Below are 18,430 nucleotides of genomic sequence, written 5' to 3' on the forward strand. Positions count from 1 at the left end.
ATGTTGGACTTAGCCATGTGAGTTACTTCAGCCAGTGGCTTGTGGGGGGTGTTGAAACAGTTTCAAGCATAGATCTTAAAAGGCATCATATCATTCCACTCATGCTTTTACTATCCAGACATGAGAAGAACATGTGTCCAATAGTTCACTGATCCAAAGAGGATAAGAGAACTGTAGAGAATATCTGGACCCAACCCACAGCTCCAAGCTAAGCTCACATGAGCAAAGCCTAGATCAGCCAACCCTCAACCAATACACACATGAATGAGCAAAAATATCTATTGTTTTCAGCCACTGAATTGGGGTGGGTTTTTTAGGCAACATTATTGTGGTAAAAGAAAATTGATACAATGAAAATGAGCATACCTATGACTTGGTGCTGTCCTAAACTTCCTAATGAATGTCAACTTTACCATTCTTTTCCACAAGCTAAGTAGCAACTCTTTGGCAAACCAAGTCATCTCAGAACAGTAAAAATTTATTATGCATCCACTATATGTCAAGCCCTATGAGCACAGAGATGAATACAATACAGTCCCTCATTCTGGAAGAGCTTACGTTCTGGGTGTGATATAGACAACTGAAAAATCACTTTAGGGGCCAGCCCAGTGGCATAGTGGTTAAGTTCACACACTCTGCTTCGGTGGCCCGGGGTTCACAGGTTCAAATCCCAGGCGGGGACCTACATCACTCATCAAGCCATGCTGTGGCAGTGATCCACATACAAAATAGAGGAAGATTGGAACAGATGTTAGCTCAAGGACAATCTTCCTCAAGCAAAAAGAGGAAGATTGGCAACAGATGTTAGCTCAGGGCAAATCTTCCTCACCAAAAAAAACACAAAAAACCTTTACCACAATGTAGTGTTACGATTATAAAATGTACACTGTATTGCATTCCCACTGTGATGATAAGTGATAATCCCACTGTCGAAGAGAGATCATTTTACATGGAGGGAAGACCATGTGTTGAGAAGACAGAGAGCCCAGCAATGAGGCAGTGAAGCAGGTGTGAGGCCATTACCTAGCACCAAGTGGGTCCATCTCTGACCAGTGTAGTGACAAGATATAGGATGTCCAGTCCCTTTGGTCCTACAACAGTTGCTGAATGGCATTTTGGGAAGTGTCTATACAGACCAACAGAAAGTGATTGTCTCCCGAAACTTGGGATCCACCTCCCTTGAGGTTAAGAGGCAAAAGGAGAAGATTTGGTTGGAGGATTCCAAACAACATAACCTGTGACTTCATTTAGCATGGTCCTCTTTCTTTTTTAACGGGTGTATATTGAAGTATACTTTTATTACCACAAATTTCACCTATTTTAAGTGTACAGTTCAATGATTTTTAGAAAGTTCACAGAGTTGTGCAACCATCATGAGAATCCAATATTAGAACATTTCCATCACCCCAATAAAGATCTCTTCTAACCATTTGTAGTCACTCCTTGTTCTCATCCCCAGCCCTAGGCAGCTACTAATCTACCTTCTGTCTCTATTGCTTGCCTTTTTCGGACATTTCATATAAATAGAATCATATAATGTGTGGTCTTTTGCATTTGGCTTCTTTCGCTTTGCATGTTTCTGAGGTTCATCCATGTTTTAGCTTGTACTGATTCATTTTGTTTTTTAAAGAAATTATTTTCCCTTACCAACTTCACTTCTGCCCAAAAAAATAGAATTAATGTAAGAACATTACTCATAATTTATAGCTTTAGTTTCTGCAGCAATCAGGTCCAGGCAGGCTGGCACGTACCAGGAATGGAGATAACACTGACTGAAGTAAGAACAAAGTTTATTCTCCACCTCCCACATCCTTTGTCATACTGGCCAAGAAAGAACCCAAATCTTTCGCTACCACAGAGAGTCTATGAGTCATCATTACTCCTCAGGAAAAATGGTGACCGTTGCGTATTTCCCTGACCACAGATGAAGTGTTTCTCAGGCTACTTTGACCTTGATTTCCTCTCTCTCTGTCTCTGTCTCTATGTCTGTGTGTGTCTCTCTGTTTCTCTCTGTCTCTGTCTCTCTGTGTAGCTCTCTTTGTCTCTATCACTGTCTCTCTCTCCCTCCTTTTGTGTGTATATGTGTGTGCGTGTGTGTGTGTGCGTGTCCTGCTTCCTTTGTTGGCTCTAGAACTTGTTCATTGAAGCCTCTGGACTTCTGCTGTGGAACAGGATCTTATCCAACAAGACTTTATTGGCCAAGACCAGAAAAATTATCTAACTAGATTGAAGACTGTAAAATTCAACCACTGAAGTCACAATCTGTAAACAGATATCAACAGAAAAGGGGCAACTGATCTCAACATGTTTGTTTGGCAAGTATTAAAGCCTTTCAATTGAGCAACCCAGGAAGCACAACATGTTTTTTATATAGTTGCTCATTGTTTCCATCAGTGAGACCAGTTCCTCAAATCAGCTCATGATTTAAGGGGGTTTTTCCTTTGATAAAATCATGGAAAGACTAACTTAAGCACTATATAGAATAGAACATCAAGTGTGCCAAGAGAATTGTCCAGCCTACTTGGGAACTGCAAACAATCTCATGGACCAGCTGTGCCCCTCAAGCTAGGAACCACATTCAATACCACTGCTGCTATCCTATGCCCAGTGGACACATTCGGATTTGCATGACTATTTCGGACTCCGTGTCAAATGGCACGTATGTCTTGTAGTAGCACACTGAGGCCACCTATGACATCACTAGTCAGCTGAGAGACAACGCCACGCTAAACATCTCCACACAAAGAGGCAGTGACTGTGCCAAGCCTAATTTTGTAAGCCATGCCAAGGGGAAGTGATCTGGCAGTGCTTTGGCAGCTGGTTTGAATCCAAAACAATCTGGGGAAAAAGAAAACAGGGTTTAAATTAAACAGAACTGAATTGTACAGAGAAAAGGAGAAGATGGAACCTTGTAACTGTAATAAATCCTGCCAATTCAAAGCCAGGAAAGAGTGGATGGGAGAACAAGATGCGAGCACAACAAAACCTCCAAATTCATCCAAATCACCCACCCTCATCTGGTAGAAAACAGGGTTGTAAACGACACAAAGAGGATGTTGCCTAAGGGTCGTAAATCACATATCTCTCCACTCTCATAGCCTAAGGCTTTTCAGTAAAGCAAGGGCCACCACAATTACCTCACTTTTAGAAAAATGTGGATCTTTGTGGAAAGGGTGGAGTTAATCATATCCCTTGGTCCATGGGATAACATTATCACGATCAGTTTGTACAAGGCCCTCCTCTTGTTTTATTCCTCTATTTACTTATTCCCTTTTATTGCCTTTACCTTTCCTGTTCCCCTCCCCATCAGCAATCATTTTCATGTTTTTAAGGTACTTATTGTAAATATGTAATGCTATTTCCTCTGCAAGTATTTTTATTATATGTAGATAGACCATGTGACACACCTCATTCTGTTTCTTCCGAGTTCTACTAAGCACTAGATTTTTAATGTCCATCCTCATTGGTATACATACCTCAAGTCCATTTCTTCTAACCGTCACATGCTATCCATGTGTGCAAACCATGTTTTGCCTATGCATTCCCCGGGGGGTGGAATTGCCTCCAACTCCTCACCACCAGGAACAATGCTGGGATGATAACACCTCTCCATGGCCCATTACAGACCAGCTGGGAATTCTACATACCCAGGAGCAGACTGCTGGGGCATAGAGTACACGTAGACTTCATACAAGCAAAAATGCCAAATTACTCTCCAGAATGGCTGCCCCTGTCCACATGCCTACCAGCTGTCTCCCCCATCCAGATTTTCTCTATTTTGCCAGTCTAGTAGGTATCAAGTGATAACTCATTATTGTTTCACTTTTACTTTCTTTGATTACTGATGAGTTTGAGTATTCTTCATATGCTTCTTAGCCATTTGGGTTTCTCTTTTCTATAAAATGCCTGCTCATATCTTTTGCCTACTTTTCTATTAGAGTGTTGGGGTTTTTCTTGTTGATTTTTTAAAGTTCCTTAAAAATTTCCTTCGAAATTGTCACTTGTCAGTTTAGACATTGCAAATATTTTCTCTCAATATAGTAGGTGTCTGTTAACTTTACACATGGTATCCTGAATTGAATGGAAATCTTTAATTAAATTCATAAATTTAATTTTTAAAATAGTGACTATAAAGTGATATTGGGAAAGTTTATTGTTATCTGTTTAGACATTTTTAAAAATAAATAACAGACTGTGTCTCAAACTAGCATTAGTTAAACAAAAGGGAGGGGTGGAGAGATGGCATTTATTAGGACTCAAAAATATTCAAGACCCTGGGGGGTGGGCAGGTGGCTAGAACCAAGAACTGGACAGCAGTCAGGAACTGAGGCATCTTCCCTTCCGTCCCCTTCCCTTCCCTTCTCTTCTTTTCCCTTCCCTTCCCTTCTCTTCTTTTCTCTTCCCTTCCCTTCCCTTCTCTTCTCTTCTCTTTTCTTCGTCTCTCTCTCTCTCTCTCATTTACTCTCCTTTTTACTTCTCTCTACATCTGCATCACCCATCTCTCCACACTCACTTTCTTCACTGTCCCATGTATAGCTATACCCAGCTCCTAAGTTTCCAAGTCCTCAGCTCACTGGTAACTACACATCCCAAATTCCAAAATCCCAGGATAGAGAATGATAGATCCAACTATCCAATCAACAATGGCCAGAAGGTGGGGTCACTCAAAAGAGACAGGACTTCAAAGATGCACTAATTTGGTGGCAGCTCTCTGAAAGGGGGAATCAGGGCTGTGCCAAAACCACATAAAGACTGAAGAGAGACACGAAAGTCGGCAAATGAGTGGATGTGAGATTTGTGTGGGATTTGTCTTAATACCTGCCAGTACCTCCTGCCTTGTTCTCTGTGCTGAGACCAGGGGGCACCTGGACATCAGCTCTGATGCCTGGACCAGTATGGGTCTCACAACTCTGAGAGTGACCATTTGTCCTGTTGGTGCCCCTGATAGTTGGTGAGTGGTCCTAATTCATCCCAGTCAACCCAATGAGATGTTTCTACAACCTGATTACATCCAGAGACCATGTGTCAAAACTTGTGGCCCTTCGTCCTTGACTAAGGTCTGAATGGATAAAAGATCAGTTTTTCCCATAAAAAGCATCCTCTCTAAAGAGCTCTCTGGTCTCTAGGGCCAAACTACAACAGTCAACTATATATATTTCAGCCTCCATTACTCTTTTACAAATCTGATTCCACACCTTGTGTATATTAGACAGGACGTGTATATATTATGAATATTTTACTTTCTTTTGAATATGCCTACACAATAAAAACAGTTAATACTGTTGAGTTCTCATTATGAGCCAGGCACTAGGCTAAGTGTTTACCATTTACAATTGCCACTCAACACTTATAATCCTCCCACATAATAACTGAAATCCCCACTGCGACCCTATGAGGAATTATTATCATTCCCAATTTTTAGTTGAGTAACCTGAGAGGTGGATGATTAAGTAACATGCCCAGAGTTACAAAGTGGTGGGTGTAAAGCTCAGATCCAGATGTATCTGATAGCCGCCCATTATTCATCATCACAACACCATATTTCATCCTTATATGTAGGAAGGTGTTTGTTTTGTGTTTGTTATTCACTAGCCCATTGCTATTATCATCTACCTTAGGATGCAAAGGCTCAGAAGTCAGTAACTACTTTCTATTTGCTTTACTTTGCACCTCATGTCATAGTTTAGGCACATACCTATGAAAGGAATGATAAATCCGGTGGATAGAAGAGTGCCAACAGCAGATAATGCCTAATTTGAACACTAAAGGAAATCCTCTGGATACAAATACAACGTGTGATGAGATTTAAGTGAAACACAGAAAAATGTAGAAGGATGGGAGATGGATGAACCCAGGCAAAGGGGGGAGGTTCTCGGAGTCTAGGTGTCAGCAGTATCTTCTGAAGAGCAGAGCACAGCACAAGAGAAGGAGAATCCCAGTCTCCAGGAAGGCCAAGTGACCATGGCTGTAGCAAATAGAATCATCTAATGCTTGATTGTGGGGACTAGTCCCTGACTGCCTCTGGGAGTTATTGCAGCAGAGTAGAAAGGAGACACACTCAGAATTTGGAAAGACCCAGAAGTATTTACCCCTACTCCTGTCTACCATTAGCCATTTGACCTTGGAAAATGTACTCTACCTCCCTGATCTTCCATTTCTTCATCTGTAAAACAACCCTAACCTCACAGCGTTATGCAAGGATTAGAAATGATTTATCCTCATGGATGGCATACAAGAGGAATTTGATGTCACCATTATTGTCACTACCATCATAGCAAGTGATGAGGGAGAACTTTAGGGGCCTTCCTGTTCCCCAGTAATATTCTAGGGTCTCAGACACATGACCGGGGTTTCTGGGTCCCTGTGAGTCTTTTCAAGCCAATAAATGACCAATAAATCTATATCTTCTCTCAAAGAGAAAGAAAGGATTCTTCATCTCCCCCCCCCCCACCCCAAGATTCAGTTTGGAAATCTTTTAGATTAAAAATGACAGAAAACCCAATTTAAACTGGCTTAAGCAAAAGGGAACTTTGTTAGCTCACATAACTGGAAAGGCCACAGAAGTGCTGGTTTCAGGACCAGATAGGTTTGAGGCTTAGCGCCAGATTTCGGGGTTCTCTCTCCTTCCCTGATTATGCTTCCCATCCTCCAGGCTGGCTCTACAGTGTGGTAAACCTTTAACAGAAAGAAGAAAGAGACTGCCTATAGCTACAGCTTCACACATTCTGCTCTCAGCAATGCCATGTAACTATTCTCCTCCTGGTCACTCCTGGAAAAGTCAGGGATTCATGCTGCTTGGACCAGCTTGGCTCCCATGCCCATCCTTGAACCAATCCTCATGACCAAAGCAAGGAAACTATATTGTGAGTTTAGGCCTGAGTCCTCCACGCAGTCGTGGGGCTAGGAGTAAACTCAGCCCCACCTAAACAGAGAGTGAAGTGGAGGAAGTTCCCTGAGAAAAACAGAAATGTTATTAGCAGAAGAAGAAAATGGATGCTGGCAGGTAAAAGCAACAGATATATAGCACAGGCCCTAAATAACATCAGTGAAAATAATAATAACTAATGTTAATCCTTATAATAATGATGCAATGTATATATTATTATCATTATCCCCATTTAACAGATGATGAAACTGAGACACAGAGATGCTAAGTAATTTATCCAAGGTCATGACACTAGTAAATGTCAGAATTGAAATTTGAACTCAAGCCATTTGACTCAAGAGTACTTGGCCACTCTGGCGAGATAAATAATGCCCCCCAAAGATGTCCATGTCCTAATCCTTGGAACCTGTGACTATGTCACCTTATATGGCAAAAGGGACTTTGCAGATGTAAAGTATCTTGAGATGGGGAGACTCTCTTGAATTATCCCAGGGGGCTCAAAATGTAATCACAAGAGTCCTTATAAGAGGGAGACAGAGTGAGATCTGACTAGAGAGAGGAGAAGGTAATGTGATGATGGAAGCAAAGATTAAAGTGATGCTCTTTGAAAATGAAGGAAGAGACCATAAGCCAAAGACCACAGGTGGAAAAAGAAGCTGGAAAAAACAAGGAAACATTCTCCTTTGGAGTCTTCAGAAGGAACCAGTCCTACTGACATCTTTACTTTAGCCTAGTGAAACTGACTTTTGACTTCTTACCTCCAGGACTTGTAAGAATAAAATTTGTTGTCTTAAGCCACTAAATTTCTGGTAATTTGTTACAGCAACCATAAAAAAATAATACACTTACCACGCCAGCATACATAGGTATACACAAACATACACGTGTGCATGCACACACACACGCACTCATCAGAACAAACACCTTTACAGAGTTGAGTGCACGTGAAATTTGTGCCTGTGCCCATTCCCTAGAGAGAGCCCTTGGGAAGCAGTATGATTCCAGAGAGAAAATGGTGGTGTGCTGCGTGCCTTACACTTGTCCCTCCAGAGCTACTCTAAGCTTTCTCCACCCTCCCCTCTACCGGAAGTCTGATATGTATAGACAATACCAACAGGCTCCCGTGCCCTCTGGCTCTCACTTGGGTTCCCCCCTGGGGCACACCAGCAGTAAACCGAATAGGAGGAAGACAGTGATGCGTGAGCATATATTTCTTCAGTTTCCAGTCTGACCGGAGGCTGGCTGCATCTGATGACCAAAGTCCGCACCTCCTATGGGGGAGCATTTTCCACACAACTGTGTCTTTTCGGGTTCCTGTAAGCACCCCTTCCCTTGTCCCTTTAGGCCTAGGGTGGCAAGGCTCCCCCACCCCCCTAGCCTGGAGTGTGCTATCCCCTGCACTACTTCTTGTGGTTTCCTTATACCCTGCTCACACCTTTGTAAACTCTTCTCAGAATACCCAGTTTGAGTGTGCTGTTTCCTGCCAGGACTCCACTGATCGAGTGCGTGTAGCCAGGAAGATAGAGACTCAGGCAGCCAGAAGCAGCAAGGAGAAGGTAAGAACGGAAGCAAGAGAATCTTCAAGATGATCTCTTGATCGAGGAAATGACTGGGAGATGGACATCTCAGCAGTACTTCTGTGGCCAGGTGACATCAAGGACAAACCCCCTGCCCCTGCAAAGACTCAGCTCTATGTAAGTGTCTCAGGGGGCATTCTCCCAGAAGTTGGCCCTGAGGGTGCAAATATTTCACTCGAGAGATAATCCCTGGACATACCAGTAGGGAAGGGGGCAAGTGAGACAGGCGAGGGAAGGCAGCAAATAAAGGGTTACCACTTTCTGTATCTGTATCTGACTCTAGAAGACAATCGAGAACATGTGCTTCAGAATTTCCCCACTGGAGGGATGAGGGAGCAAGGATAGTTACACACCAGCCGGCATCAGTTGAGGGATCCATTGGTTGAGGGATGCTCCCAGGGAGCATGAATGCCCCAGTTCAGGATGGGGTGGGGAGTGCAGAGAGAAGCCCCAGCCACCAGCACAGGCAGAGAGATGTAGGTGCTGGCAGTGGAGGTCTGTGGGCGTGCACTCTTAACGGTAAAACCAAAGCATGGGTGGGTGGGACATAGACAGCATATACGCAAAACCAAAGAAAGCTGAATGTCTCTGAATTGATTGAGATTGTTTCTAAGTGGAAAGTGGCTCAAAAGAGAAATTAATTTAATTTATAGACAAAGGAAAATGAATTTCATTTTTTTGTGTGTGAGGAGATCAGCCCTGTGCTAATATCTGCCAATCCTGCTCTTTTTTTTGCTGAGGAAGATTGGACCCGGGCTAACATCGGTGCCCATCTTCCTCCACTTTATATGGGATGCCGACACAGCATGGCTTGCCAAGCAGTGCGTCGGTGCACACCCGGGATCCGAACCGGCGAACCCTGGGCCACCGCAGTGGAGCACACGCACTTAACCGCTTGCGCCACCGGGCCGGTCCTGGAAAATGAATTTCTTTTGCATCTGAGTTTATGGATGGAGATTCCTATTCACTCAGTTACAGAAAACAGAAACCTACTCAAGCTAGCACAGGCATAAAGGAGAATTCATTACAGGTACACGGGGATCTTTCGTGGAACCCAAGGGCTGGAGTCTGAACTGTGTCAGAACCTGATTGGAAACTGGAATTGCATCAGGAAGAAAAAGGCAGCTAATCTCTCCCAGCACATGTGTGTATGGGTCCCATTCTCCAGGGTGGCCAGGCTTTGCCCTTGCCTTCGCTCACTGCCTCTGCTGCTTCATATCTCCCCTCTCTCTGCTTCTCTCTCTCTCCTTCTTGCCCTCCAGTTTTCTTTACTCTGTTTGCATATGATCCCCCAAATGGCAATCCCATCTCTGTTAGAAAAAATTCTAAAATGACCCCCAAGATTCCGCACTCCCTGGTGTACATACCTGCATAGTTTCCAGGATTATTAATGTGACAGATTTCACTCCCACGACTGGGTTATATCACTTGGCGCAGTTGACTTTAAGAAAAAGGGATGTGCAGGTGGGCCTGACATCATCAGGTGAACCTTAAAAGAGTCTGGGCTCTTCCTGAGGAAAAGACTAGAAGCATGAGAGGAATTAAACACGAGGGAGATTCTCTATTGCTGGCTTTGGAGAGGGAAGGTACGACATGGCATGGGTGATGGGCAGCCTCTAGGAACCAAGGACCACACGTGCAGGGCTGTTGTGAGAATTAAACGAGATGAAGTAGATAAGGCCCTTTGTGGGTCTTCAGTAAATATTAATTCCCTTCTGCCATTTTTAGTCCATTTTCTATGCCCATTATAGCAGCTGGCATGATGGTGTAAGCTCATTGCTATATCAAATAAAACAAATTAAAAAATCCATACACTGGTTGTCCAATTGATGGAGAAGAGTGAGGCAACCATTAGCATGGAAGTAATTTAATTATCATGGGCAGCAATGGTGTCAGCAGAAGACAGACCTAGTAACAGGTCCCCCAGGTATAAGTCAGCCAAAAAGATACTAATGAATAGCGTGATAAAAGCTTCTAGCATTAATTGAAAGCATCCTGTACAGTGTACCAGGCAGTGTGCTGAGGGTCCCCTGGGTGTGTCTCATTTAAAGCTTAACAAGGACCTTTCATAAGTACCATCATTACCTTATTTTACATATGAGAAATAGAGATTCAGAGAGATGAAATGACTCACACCAGCTAGGAAGTGGCAGGGTGAAAATTCAACCCTGGGTCTATATGACTCCAAACTCCAAAGCTTTTAGCCACTCTGCTTCAAATTGCCCTGAGTGTGGCCATCCTCTGCTGGAAACCGAGTACCAGCGGGTAGAAACACTTGTAGTACCCATGGAGCCTGAAACTGAGTGATAAGATATAATTCCTTTCATTGACTGTTGGGCTCTTGTCAAATCTTTAAATTTCCAAGAATTTTTTTTTATCACAAGACAACCAAAGTATCCAAGAAAAGGATAATGAGCTTATGTTTGCCAAACCAAAAGTAGTTATCCAAAAGAGATCCCACAACAACTCCATTTCCTTGCCTGGAGGAACACTCCATTGGTTAAGTCTTACAAACAATTTCTGCTTGATTTTCAGTTGTTTAGAAAATGAAGACAAAATAAGCAGTCTATTGTTTCCTGCCCTTGGAAGCCAAGAGGCTTTGGCTTTTGTTTTTTTTTGTTTTTTGGGGTTGTTTTTTTTTAGCAGGACTGACCTGTTGAGTGGCTAAAAATTCTCTGCACTGCTTGAGGTATCAGAAAAATCCCCAGGTCACCCTTGATGAACATTATTGCTCTTGGGAACGTGACATTCATATTTATTTGTTCCATACCCAGACATGGCGCGGGGTCCTCTACTCTCCACCATTTACGTTTCACAGCGCAGGAGGGATAGCTCAGGCTATTACACATCACCCAAGGCTCGCTTTGATAGTTTTAATAACCTTGTCCATTCCCCATTTAAGAGTCAGTCGCTATTGCTCAAGCCTTTCGAGTCAGTTTGAAATTCACCTTGGCAAGGATTCTATCCTTGTTGGACACTTCCCCCTGGCTTTTCAAACTCAGTAAAAGGAATTGAGATCTAGTGGGAAATGCCCACCTGTCGCTGTTCTCCTACTAGAGTCTGTATGAAATCTCCCACAGGGCTGCCCTGGCTCTGGGCTAATTGGGCTGTTTTACTATACAACAGTATCAGGAAAAACGAAAGGTGATTCTTTACCAGCCTCCAGGCCCCTGTCTCTGAGAGTTTGGAGGATCTGTAGAAATCAGAGAACACACTGATTGTTCTGTATGCAGAACAATCTGCATATGCTGATTGTTGCTATTCAGAATAGCATTTGCATACATGGATGCCTGGAGTGTGCTTTCAAACCCCATGCCCCACTGAAATAAAATGCTTCTTATTTGTATGCTACAATGACAAATAGCATAATAAAACAGATATAGAAAGTTACAGACCCCCTTTCTCTGCTCTCTTCCTTTTCTACATGGCAAACTCCTATTCAGCATTCAAACTCAATTCACCCTAAGTGTCACCCCTTCCTCCAGGAGGTCTTCACCGAACCCAAATTAGTAGGGCACGATGCTTTCTCCTCTGGCCTTCTTGGCACCAACACCAGTCATCACATTGGGTCGTCAGAGTTTGTTAAGTGGTCAGCGACCCCCAATAACCAAGCCTGTGAGTGCAAGATTGGGCCACAAACCCCTGTTACGTAGGAAAGTGCTCTTCGAGGTGTGGTTCATGAACTATCCACTACCAACCCACCGTGAGGGAAGTACAGAGGCCAAGATCAGCATTTAGAAAGCTCTGTTATTTGACAGTGCTGGGACGTATGACAAAGGGATCAGTGCACCACAGATAGCGAATAAAAAACAAAACCACTTTTTTTTTAATTGGAGTTTGGGAAGCACTGGTAAAGGAAACACACTGGAAGGAAGGAAGGGAAGAAAGGAGGAAAGGAAGGAAGAAGGAAGCAAGGCAAGGTGAGTGGGAATGAGGAAAATAAAAATAATAGGTAGTCTTTGCATAGTTATTTAAAATATGCAAAGTATTTTCACACATATTGTATCACTGGCCCTGACCTCAGTCATCCAAGGTCTTCCTTCTGTTCCTCAAACACTCCGAGCTCGAGCTCGAGCTCGCGCTCTGTCTCTCTCCTTTGTTCTCCTCTCTCCCTGGTGCACCTCCCTCCACTGGTTTCTTCTTCTATTACGATCACAGTTCATATGTAATCTCCTCAGCGAGCCTTCTCTGGCCACTCAATCTAGAAGTTCTCCTCCCCTACCCCATGCCATCCTTATCTACGACTTCGTTTATTTTCTTTTTTCCTCTGTGGAAATTCAAATGATCCAAAGTATCTTATTCATGTATCGGCTTATTGTTTATGGTCAGTCTCCTCACTAGAATGTAAGCTCGTTAAGCACCGGCATGCTGTCTTGTTCACTCCCATGACTCCCAAAGCTAGAACAGTGTCCCGCATAGGAACAGTGAATGAAGGAATGAATGAACAAGTGAATGAATACAGTAGGCATTCTTGCTTCCATTTAAAATGCAAAGAAAATAAGAGTTTTAGGACTTTGCCCAAAAGAATTTGAGGGTCTCTCCCAAGGAGACATAGCTCCTCAGTAGACTCAGGGCTCCAAGGGAGCTCTTGACTCCAAATGCAGCTCTTTCCACCTTATGACATTGCGAGATGGGGAAGTTTCTGGGGAAAGACCTACGGAGCCTTGCAATAGCCAGTAAGGAAACTCATGTAGGTTGTGCTTAGCTATAGTCAGCTTTTGAAGTTTTAAATAAGCACCCCTTTGAAATTAAAGAGAAAAGAGCGAAAGCCCAGGAGCTTGAGTAAGGGGTCTGCCTCTAGCTGCGGTGGCCTCTAAACTCTGGTCTACTCCCTTCTCCAAGTCCTTAAATCCCCTCTGTATTATCGTAACCAGTGGTAAAAGCAGACTTTGCAGCCAGGCACACGAGTTCAGATCTTGAATTTTCTCTTACTTGAGCAAGTTTCTACCTCTTCCTCCCCCTGAGGTTCTTCATCTGCACTTGGCAGAGTACACATGGGGACTGAACGGACGACATAAGCAAAGTGACCCTGGGAGCATTCAACCAAGACAATCCTCTTTCTTCTTCCTGTTGATGTCTTGTTTAACATGAGCTAATTATTACTGGTGTCAAGTGGATGGGAGAGTGAGTACAAAAGGAAGGAAGATTTACAATCCACACAGATTTTCAAGGTAGCTAGGAGCTCTCCAGTTAGCCCTACTTTGTGAGTGAGGTCTTCGCATTTACCTTCCCAACCAAATAGTTTTTTTGCCAGTCTATGATCTCACATGTGGTCTCACTACCAAGAAAATAACCCTTAGAGTGACCCTTATGTAGGACAAAGGAGTAAATGGCTGCTTCCAATGCTAAAATACAGTTGTATGAGGAAATAATCTTAGTTCATGAAAACTGAAGTCTTCACTTTATTTCTGACTTTCTCCTCAAACAGCTCAATTATGGAAAGACCATGAGCTTTGAAGACAGATAGACAAGGGTTCAAATCCAGCCCTGCCATTCACTGGCAAATTACTTCACATGCCTAAGCCTCAGTTTCCAGATCAGTAAAATGGGTGTAATACTTCTTATCTCAATGCATTCTTGGTGAGCCTAGAGATGATGAAGTGCAGACTATGAGAGATGCTCAATAAATAGGAGCTTTAATTCCTCCCCCAAAATACTTAGTCATAATCACAGGCAGAAATGTTTGCCCACAGAAGTATGAAAGGGGAGAGTCCCTTTACAATCATGCCTGGAACATAGGAAGCACTCTGTAACTATTTGATGAATGAATGAAATGGAAGAGAGATTTGTTTGCAACTCTCAAAGAGGGAAAGGATTCGTATCCTGAAACCCAGCTTGGTGTCCCAAATTTCAATTTATGACATTAGCCCTAATTCACAAGAATTCACCAAGAACTAGGGCAATTTAGTCTAAAAATCTTGCCTGTCTTTCAGCTCCTCTCAACTTGTCTAAAGAGCCAATGATTTAAGGCCAATTGTGAGTGGTGACATGGCCCATTAGGTGTTAGATTGAAACACCAATAGTGATGTCTCCATGGCCACAGAGTGACTCTGTTCTCCAGGGGAGAGGAGAAGATCTCTACATAAGGAAGATTCAAGGTGGCCACTCTCACAGCCGTCTAGCTCTGATTTTAAAACACTGTTCATTCAAATCAAGGCCATTCACTGCTTGTGGATTTTCAATTGGGCTCCAACTCTTCCTGTCAAGAAAATGATGCATGGAATGTTATCCAGAAATTGGATAAGAGCAGGAAGGAAGAGAGTCAGGCAAAGATTGAGGGGCCTGAGAAGAATCACCACCCTGGGGTTTGCAGAGCTACACAGAAGTTCAGATTCAACACTTAGCAGGAGAGACGTAGTTGTCTGTCAGACATCAAGCCTGGTTTGCAAAGCTGTCAGTCGCTGCTGTGAACTACAAAGTCACCGTGTGAACTGGCCAGGACCCAGGAGCATTTCCACAAAATGAAAATCCAGATAAAGAAATGCCAGTGAGCACGAGGAACACTGGAATTCTTAATAATACAGGGGTACCAGGACTCCAAAGCCACGTCAGAATCCCCTCTCCTTGTCTCACCTCATCCTCATCTCCTCCTCCTCCTTCCCCTTGCTTTCCCTCCTTCCTTTCTCTTCTTATATCCTTCTCCCAGTTTTGAGAGACTTACAGAATTGAAGGAACAGAGGAAAGCAACACAGAACATAAGCTTATTAGAGAAAGCTTCTATTCATCTGACGTCTAAACTTCCACAAAACTCACATACAAGGATTTGTTTTCTTTTCTCTCCTTTTATGAGAAGAGGACTAACAGATAGCTGATATTATAGATTTCATTATTTTAATAAATTAATTTCAAGAGAAGACACAAGAGCAATGTAAATTCAACACCATCTGTCTATCTGTCTATCTATCTAGTTTTGTATAATTCAGTAAATACTTCCTAAGCACTAGCATAGACAATGCTTTTCTCTCCTCCTCTCCGCCCTACTTCATTTTCACTACAAATTCATGATCTTCAGCCTCCACTGGGCCTTTAGTGCTGCTTGGAGCCTTTCTACATTTCTTAGGTCGGCACTCTCCCCATTCCCCACACTGGCAAATGTCAGTTTTCATATCATCAAAGCTTCTACCTTACCACCACCCTCTTTACTCAGAAAAGCCCCTTATCTCCTCTTTCTCAGAGAAAATAGAAGCCATCAAGCAAGAACTCCCTCAACCATCTACTTCCAAGCTCGCCTGCCTGGGATCCCCACTATTGCTATCACTATGGCGTTAGTGATAGAATACTCTGGATCCTATCCCAACCTATGCCACCTTCTCAGGACACTTATCCTATAGATCAACACTTCTCTCTCCATATCTTTGACTTCTCCCTTCTATCAGTTCCTTCTCCATCAATATTTAAATAGATTTCGGGTTCTCCCATCTTGAAAGCAAACAAGCAGACAAACGATGCCCCTCTTCTCCATGGGCTGGCCCTTCCAGTTCTCTCTTCCTCTCTCTTCTAGATCATACCCTAGCTGTTGAAAACAGAGTCTACACTCATTGCCCTCACTCTCTCCTCTCTAGCTAGGTTAGGAATTTGGATTAAAGCAGATTGAGTGAGAGCCCTTCTTCTTCCACCTGATTTGTGTGATCACGGGCAGAGCATTTAACCTCTCTATTTCTCAATTTTCTCAAATAAAATAGAGTTAATAGTAGCTGTACTTATTAGGTTGTCATGACTATAAAATATGGCAATATTGGTAAAGAGCTTAGCGCAGGTCTGGCACATAGTAAGCCCTCAAAAATGTAGCTGTTTTTATAATTTAATCCTTAAAACTTTGTAATGTGGCTTCTTCCCCTGCCATTCCACCACCATTGTTCTTCCCGAACACCTTCTTTTTTTTTTTTTGTGAGGAAGATCAGCCCTGAGCTAACATCCATGCTAATCCTCCTCTTTTTTTGTGGAGGAAGACCGGCTCTGAGCTAACATCTATTGCCAATCCTCCTCCTTTTTTTTCCCCTAAGGCCCCAGTAGATAGTTGTATGTCATAGTTGCACATCCTTCTAGTTGCTGTGTGTGGGACGCGGCCTCAGCATGGCCGGAGAAGCAGTGCGCCCAGGATCGGAACCCAGGCCGCCAGTAGCGGAGGGCGCACTTAACCGCTAAGCCACCGGGCCGGCCCTCGAAAAGCTTATTATTGCTAAATTCAATCAAAGATGATTTTTCAGAATTATCTCACTTGATCTCTTTGGCACAATTGATGACTTGTTTCTTTTTCAAACAAGCTCTCCATCCACTTCTTCTTAGTCTCCTTTCTCTAACATTGCAATGCTTATAAATGTTCCTCAGAGTTTCATCCTCTACCCTGTTTTTCACACTCCCTTAATGATCTCACCCATTCCTATGGCTTCTACAGACTGACAATGCCCAAATCTATATCTGTGGTCCAGAACTATCTCCTGAGCTCCAGAATAAAAAATCCAACTGCCTGTAAGGCATCTTTACTAAGATGGCTCACAGACACTTCAAACTGTCCCAAGTGGATGTAATCATCTTCCACCTGTCTTCCTGTGTGGACCATCACTCATCCAGTTGACACTTATAGAAACATTAATAACACATGTTTCCTTCAATACCCTCCACAATCCAATCCTGATTCTACCTCCTACATATGCCTCAATCCATTTGTGTATCTCCATTCCTACTGGGGCACTGCCAGAGCTAACACATATCATTGTCTGCTATTGGTATCACTATCACAAATTTCCAACTGACATAGACATTTCATCTGTTCTAATCCCTTCTCTACTCATTAGCCAGAGCGAGATTTATTTATCTATTTCATTTGAGTTATGCTTTTGAAAATACAGAAAAGTACAAAGAATGATAAAACAAACACTCATATTCACACTACCCAGAATTAACTGTGACATTTCTAAAATTAAAATCTTACCATATCACTAGATCACAAAATGCTCAATGGCTTCTACTTGTCCTTATGATCAAGTTCAAACTCAGCTGCAAGGTTGACATAAGTCTCCATGATTTCCAGCTTCTTCTCACCCACATCTCCCCAGTCAGCAATCTGAAATCCAGACCACAGCAAACTATTTTTGTTTGCCCCAAAATACCAAGATCCCTCTGCCCTCCAGACCTTTCCACTTTTGAGGAGGAGGGCATTAAAGAGATGAGAAACTTCCTGAGTATGAGACAGACGCAGAAATAAACATTGGAAGGTAATTGGCAGTCAGCCCATAGAAGCGATGTTCAGAGCAATACCTTAGATTGTGTAAGTGACAGCATCACAAAACCTTAGAACTGCTCAGAAACTTATTTAAATTCAGCCTCCCCTGCCATCACCCCTGAACTTACCGATCATGTCTCCAAAGAACCTATATTTGAAAGGTAGTAAAGTACATATACTATATGTTTTGCATCTTATGGCCTTTTAATGTACTCAAAGGAGAGTATATAATACATGGAAACAGATGATTATAATTCTCTAAGGCTCTTGGAAGGCAGAAATCTTTCCGCTGACAGCCCTTTCAGGGAGTAGAGGTGATCTTTGAATGAAAAAAGAAAGGTCGGTAACTTCAATTAAGCAGTCCTTTCCATGAAGAGAGAGGAATCATCCAAAGGTTTCTGGCAATTCCTTTGTTTTATGGAGGTGGTTAAAAGGAAACCAGGAAGGAAGAGAAATCTTTCCACTTCTTGTGACAGGCTTCACAAATAGTCTTATTTTAAGGAAACACTGATATTTCTTTTGCTACCCAGTTACAGTAAATGATGCCTAGAAAATGGCACAGTTATTGTAAACCAGAATTCTCTTATTTTAGTCTGTACCAAAGTCCATCCTCAAAGACACCTACATCATTAAATGCCTGACGTTGTTTGGCTTGGTAGAAAAATTAGTGAAATGCTAGTATATCATGCAACCGCACTACCAGAATTATTTGCGAAATGGGTAGCCGACACGGAGGAAAACGGA

Source organism: Diceros bicornis, chromosome 2 (genome assembly GCF_020826845.1).
Source record: "Diceros bicornis minor isolate mBicDic1 chromosome 2, mDicBic1.mat.cur, whole genome shotgun sequence".
Classification (NCBI taxonomy): domain Eukaryota; kingdom Metazoa; phylum Chordata; class Mammalia; order Perissodactyla; family Rhinocerotidae; genus Diceros; species Diceros bicornis.